A 7065-nucleotide genomic window follows, 5' to 3' on the forward strand; every position below is an offset into this window, starting at 1 on the left:
CCCAGGACGTCAAAAACAACAAAGCCAACAAATAAAATTTGATGCTCAGTCATTCATCACTTAGCATTCTAGTTCAATGTATTTGTTATGAGTCTTGGAAATTATATCCTTAGCAAATGTTCTCCCCGGATATTTTGCTTCGTTACCAACTTTCAAACCCCTGGCAGCACCAATGTCTCCTCCCAGTTAGCATAGCAGTCAACCACTGGAAATTTGAAGATATATTTTATTTACCAGAAGAATTGGGATCATCTTGCCACATACATCAAATGAGTAGTAGCCACATTCCAATATTCTGAATGTTTATAATCCTCCTTTCAGTTAATAAGCATTAAGGCTTAACAATTCTAGAGTGGTTATCAAATTAATTCAATAGTCATCATTTTCCCACCCACTCATGTAACATATGTTTATAAAAGGAGAGACTATTTGAAAGTGCATACATGATATCTTCTATCTCTAATAATCTCAAGAAATAAGGTTTTACACAAACACCCTGGTTGTTTTGCCAAAGGAAAGGATAAGAGATTTAAATAAGCGACCTAACATCTCAGATGGAAAATGCTATTGGCTTTAGAACAATTTCTTTTGTCTAGAACTGTGGAAATCAGTTTCAGAAATGCCAGAGGCAAAGGGTATTATTCAAATCACATTATCATGAGGTACAAGCAGTCTGTCTAGATCAACCTTCCAGGAAAAAAAATGAATGAATGAAAAGCAATGCTTCTAAAACAAGCCAGTTGGTGGTGGTTCATGCTTATTATCCTAGCTACTTAGAAGTCTAAGCCTGGCCAGGAAAATCCTCCCTGTCTGCAACCAGCAGACAGGAAACATTAGCTCTGTTCCTGAAGCCCAGATGGACGGCCTCTGACAACAGACATCCAGACATACAACACCCCTATTTGAAATATTATCAAATGCATTCACATAATATCTCCTTTTTGGGAGATAATGTTTAAAAGATGTATCAAAGACAGTACAAAAAGGCATTTAAAAAACGCAAAGTGAAATTGGAAATATGTACTCACTGACTGAAATGTAAGTTACTGCCAGAATGATATTAATGAGGCTAGAGGCCCAATTGGAAACTTATCCACTCAACCATCTTTCCTCACACCTTGTCAGCCTGAACAGTGAGACTTTTGAATGCAAGGAATGTGTGTGAGCATATAATTGTAAAAGTAATAATGAAAAGCTAGGCATTGGAAGCTCAGGCCTGTAAAACTAGCTACTCAGAACCCTGAGCTATGAGGAACTCAGTTCAAAGCCAACTGAGCAAAGAAGGCTCTTACCTCCATTTAAACAGTAAATACAGGAAGCTGAGCTGTGCTTCAAATGGTAGTGTTAACATCGCATATAAGAGCTAAGCAACAGTACCTAGGTCCTGAATTAACCCCAGTACTGCCTCTCATACACATATAGCCCTTATATGTGTATAAACACATATAAGGGCTATATTTTCTAACTAATTTTCTTTTTATTGTGAAAATACTGTACAGAGAAATCCATAATCTTACACACATGCTTCAGAATTATATGCCCTTGTTTAGGTTTCATGGGGAGCACAATATATCCAGCCTCTGGATCATTCATGTAATCTTAGCTGTTCACAAGGATGGTATCTGAGTATCACAGTTTGATGACAACCCAAGCTAATAAATCCTCAAATTCTTATCTTCAATTAAGTAGAAAAAGCCAGAAGTGGAGATGTGGTTCCAGTGGCACAGTGACAGCATTGAGTAAAGCAATTTAAGCAAGAGCTCTAGACCCTCAGTTCAAACCTGAGTACTGGCCCACTAGTACTACAAAAGCCAACCTCCCCCCAAACACCAAACCAAAAATATGTCAAAATATTTTGTAACTTGTGAAGCAAAATCCAATGAGGCAACATAGTTCCTAGTTTGTTGAAGAGTTGGCCGGGAAACCCCAAATTCAACATGTGTTCGAATGACGTAATGAACAAGCAACCAAGTAAAATTTCCCAGTAAAGAAACTTCCTTAGTGTTCACTGTGACCCCTGAAAAAGAGACCTTTTTCTATGCTTTTTGAAAATTGGTGTTTTTTTCAGTAAGGTAAATAGTATAAACCTTTACTGTAAGTTATAGGAGTCATTGGAATCTCCAATTGAAGTGAATGTACAACAAAAAGCATACAATATTAGAAGTTTCTATGCCTCTGTTGAGACACTAGAAACTTGTTATAGTGTGGCCTCTCTGAAAGAGAAGGGGGATGCTCAGCATCACTGGTCATAAAAGAAATGCAAATCAAAACCAAAATCACATTTAGATCCCACTCACCCCAGTTAGAATGGCCATTATCAAGAAAACAAATAATAACAGATGCTGGGGTGGATATGCCTAAATAAGAAACCTACTACACTGATGGTAGGAATGTAAGCTGGATCAACCACTCTGGAAGGCAGTATGGAAATTCCTCAAAAGACTAAGCATAGAACTCCCTTAAAATCCAGCAATCCCACTCCTCACAGTTATCCAAATGATCTCAAACTTGGGCACAATAAGCTACCAGCACAACTATGTTCATTGCAGCATTGTTTAACATAGCTAAGATATGGAGCCAACCCAGTTGCCCCTCAATAGATGAATGGATCAAGAAAATATGGTATATTTACAGAATGGAATTTTATGCTTCTATCAGAAAGAATGGCATCGTCTCTTTTGTAAGAAAATGAAAAGACTTGGAAGAAATCATACTAAGTTAATCAAACCAGTCCCAAAGAAACATGAGCCCTATGATTTCCCTCACTTGCAATGATTAGCATTAGCCTATTACTCCTGAAAGTGTATCATAGTAGTGCAGGAGTTATGAATATACACATGACCATAAAAAATGATGCTAACTGAAATGAATGCTAATACATAGAAACACAGGTCTTCTTTTGTTTAGTTGTTAAGCTTGATGTAACCAATGTACTGCAGATAGTTCATTTTTCTTACTTTATGTTATTTTTCTTCTCCTATTGGTTTTATCCATGGCAATTCCCATCTGTGATTCCAGTACCCTGAATTCTGTATATGCATTTATCTGATTGGGGGAAGGGAAGGGAAATAACAAAATGTTGAAAGAAGTTTAAATGTTGATGCATTACAACAATGATATTCACAGGAAATTAACTTTACAACGGGGAGGGATTGGAGGGAAGGGACAGAGGGAGATAAACACTGGAGTGGGTAAAAATGTTCTTTTAGAAATATAACTTACTCATATAACTGTAACCCTTCTATACAGTATCTTTATAATAAAATAGATTTTTAAAAATATAAAAATTAAATTTTTTCATAAAATCTCAAGCTGATACCAATGGAACTTCTCAGTTAGTGTCAAAGAGTTTTTCAGGACTTTCAAGAAGCTAGTACTAAGTACATATAAACACAATTAAGATATAAAGAGAAAAGTAGCGCTTTTTATTTTGTTAGATGAATAAAGGAAAATTTGTTTTTGTTTCTGTTAACATAGAATATGTGCTTGTTATCTAAGCTTTTCCCAAGTCAGACTAATCTCTTTTCCTTAACTTTCTTTGGTATGTATAACTTGGACATGTAATCTGAGATATAAGAAGTATTCTTTGTTCAATTTGGAGGCACTCCTCCCTGGTCAAGAAGTTAAACTGGAACACCCTTCACACTTGCTGTGGTTTCTCTTGCACAGCTTACTGAGGAACTTAGGAGTTTGAGAAAATGACTGCTAATTAAGTGCCTCTTACTAATAAGAATTATTAGTAGAATCTGAAAACATATTTGGGTAATAAATAGACTAGAAAAAGGTTAGGTTTGCTATTTTATATCACTATATTTCTTTTCGCCTAAGTATATAAGCCAGACTTACCCTAAAGACCTAGAAGAAGCAAAATGGCTTATAGAGTTCAGATAATTTCTTTCCGCAGAAGATGACAGCAGCAGAAGATATACAGGTCCACAAGTGGCACAAGGAAGGGAGAGTCTGATTTCTCCTTAAATGTTAGGGTCGAATGCTCAATGAGGAACCCTATGGACAGATAACAGCTTAAGGATGTAACAATTCCTGTGTTGCTCCATCTTAAGAAGCTGTCACCAGTCTCCCATCACACTGTAGGTGCCACGCCTGACTGGTGACCTTGACTGTGTCCTGAGAATGTCCAGCAAGGCTCTGTAATGTTCACTGGAGAGTCAGGATTACACTCTAACAGGACATACAGGAACGTGGTAATAAGATCTGAGTCAGGGTTTTGTCAGATCTAGATGATTTGTAACAGTCACTACTGTCTTCTGGCTAAGAATGTGGATTTATTATCAGGGTCCTGCACACAAATTTATCACAAGTGTTAGTTTGCACCATTTCCTTATGAAAGACAACAAAAGGTCATTAATGCCATCTGACATATTCTCATCAGTATTTACCAGGTTAAAAGCTATATAAAATCAAGTTCATCATAAGGAAAAAACCCAGACAAAAACCAAAAATGTTTTTCTGTACATATCATATGTGACAAAGTATTAAAAGTTAATGAGGCTGGGAAATTTAAATGGATTTCTTTTTTACTATGGTTACAACTGTCTTTTACATTTCAACTACTTAACGAAAACAATGTAGGCCAATCACAGCTGGTGGCTCACACTTGTAACTCTAACTGAGATCTGAGGAAAGTGGATTATAGCTAGACCAGGTTAGAAAAATCTGTGAAATTTTGATCTCCAATTAACCATTCAAAATCAAGAAGTGATGGTTGGTTCAAGTCGTATACAGCTACCCTTGATTTAAAAAAACTAAAGGTCAGCTCCCTGAGTTCAAGCTCCATTATACACACACACGGACACACACACACACACACACACACACACACACAAACACATTTTATCTCAAAAATAGCCAGTGACCAGGAAACAGAAACAAGATGATATTTTTCTTTGTTTTCTTTCATTTTTGTCATTTTTCTTCATTTATCTCTCTTGGAGAAGTTAAAGGCGTCATATTAAAAGAGAGACAAATGATGAACATTGCAACAGTGGTATTCAATTGGTACTATATTGAAAATGACCTATGCAACTTGTTTGTGGGGAAAGACTGGAAAACTAAGAGATGAAGGGAAAGGGTAACATTGTCCAAAAAGAAATGCACTCAGGGAAGTAGAGTTGTGGCTCAATAAGAGTGCCATTCTTCAGCAAAAGAGCTCAAATCAGTGCTCAGGGCCTTGGTTCAAGCCTGATTACTGACTGAAACAAAAACAAATAAAAAAGAAATATAGTCATTACCACACGTATGTAATTATCCCCTCTAAAGCAAAATAATGAATAAGAATAAGAACAAGAAGGAGGAGGAGGAGGAGCAGGAGGAGGAGGAGCAGCAGGAGCAGCAGAAGCAGGAGCGGGAGGACAGGAGGAGGAGGAAGTTAATAAAACCAAACCAGTGAGAGAGAAAAATTGAGATAGCAAGGGAGGGTGTGACATTTCAAAAAAGAAATATATCCATACCTCACTTATACGACTAAAAACTCTGTGTAACTCATCTTTGTAATAGTAATACAAAAAAAAAAACCAGAAATATAGTGCTGGAGGTATAACTCAAATGTAAGATCTGACTAATATGTATGTGATACCAAGTTCAAAACCCATTATCAATTTCCCCTTCAAAAATGGCTCTTCTCATCAGTTGTGCTTTCCCTAGCTTATGAAAAGGGGTGCAACCAGTTAAAGAGAGAGAAAAATAAGCTGTCAGGCACAGAACTGTGCTTTTAAAGAGCAGTACTTGCTAGAACACGTGTTGACTAGAAAAGACGATGACTCCATGTTTTCTGAAATAAACAGACCTAGTTGAACTTGAATACAGGCTCCACTGTATATGAGATAAGGTCTCAAAATTAACTAAAGTCGAGTTCCGGGAAGATGGCGGAGGAGAAGCTGGAATCTGAACAAGCTCTTGCATAGAAAACAGTTTCAGAGTTCCAGTGAACAGTCCCAAGCAAGAGAATCACACCAAGTGTGCCATCACAGGACAGAGAGTTAGTCAAGAGAGGGGAAGCCAAGCAGACACATCTGAGCAGCTGCCGCTGCGGCGGCGGCAGGGTCGCAGCGGCGACCACCGCTGCGGAGGCATACCTGAGACGCAGTCCGGGACGAAGGAGCCAGACGCAGCGGACGAGCGGATTCTACTCAACACCAGCAAGAACCGACAAGGAGCGGACAACTTCATCCTGCACTTTGCAGACCAGAGACGACCCGGGATCCAAGACTCCGCATGAGTAGAAGCCCCACTTCCTCACTCCTTCTCTGAGAGCAGAGGAGGGAAGGCCACCCCTCCCCCCCCAGCACCGGTGATCTCCATCTTGGATACCCACAAAGCTCGGAGGAGCGGCTAGCTCCAGCTCAGGCCTTGGAATAAAACGAGTCATTTAGCAGGTCACAAGAACTTAACGGTGAAGTGACCTCACAGACTCAGTTCCATCCAGGGAAAAGTCACCCAGCTCAGGTGCCAGCCATTGGAGTGGCTCTCCTCACCGAGTAACCAGAGCCAGAGGCTGCCCCGCCCTCTAGCAGCCACCACAATCAATTGAAAAACAGAAACCCTGAGAATGGCTCCAGGCTGGGTGCTGTGAGTTTTTTTTCACAAAATAGCCCCAGGGAAAAGCTACTGTTCCTTGAAAGGCCTCAACTCTACCCAGAACCTAGCCTCATCACTGCATCCCCCTCTTTTGTGATTCTCAAAGCAGATCACCCTCCCAGTAAACTAACCTGGGAGGGGGATCTCAAAATCTTGGGTAAAGCAGAGCATTTTTCTGCCTGTTCCAACAAACTGACTTAAGAAACCAATCAAGCCACAGGACCTCAAGCTGACCAGAGACTCCAACCAGACTCTGATTACAGACAAAAGGGAGACACAGGACTCTTCCCACCCCTCCCAAAAAAAAAAAAAAATCAAAGAACTTTTTTTTTCTTCTTCTTTTCTTTTTTTTCTTTTTCTTGTTTTGTTTTTTTTCATTTTTTGTTACCTTATATATATATAAAATTTTTTTTGCTTTTCTAAAACTTTTATTAATCTTTAATTTTTGCCTCTTCTGAAAAAATAATTGTT

This window comes from Dipodomys spectabilis, unplaced genomic scaffold (genome assembly GCF_019054845.1).
Source record: "Dipodomys spectabilis isolate Male_0828 unplaced genomic scaffold, ASM1905484v1 ptg000237l, whole genome shotgun sequence".
NCBI classification, from domain to species: domain Eukaryota; kingdom Metazoa; phylum Chordata; class Mammalia; order Rodentia; family Heteromyidae; genus Dipodomys; species Dipodomys spectabilis.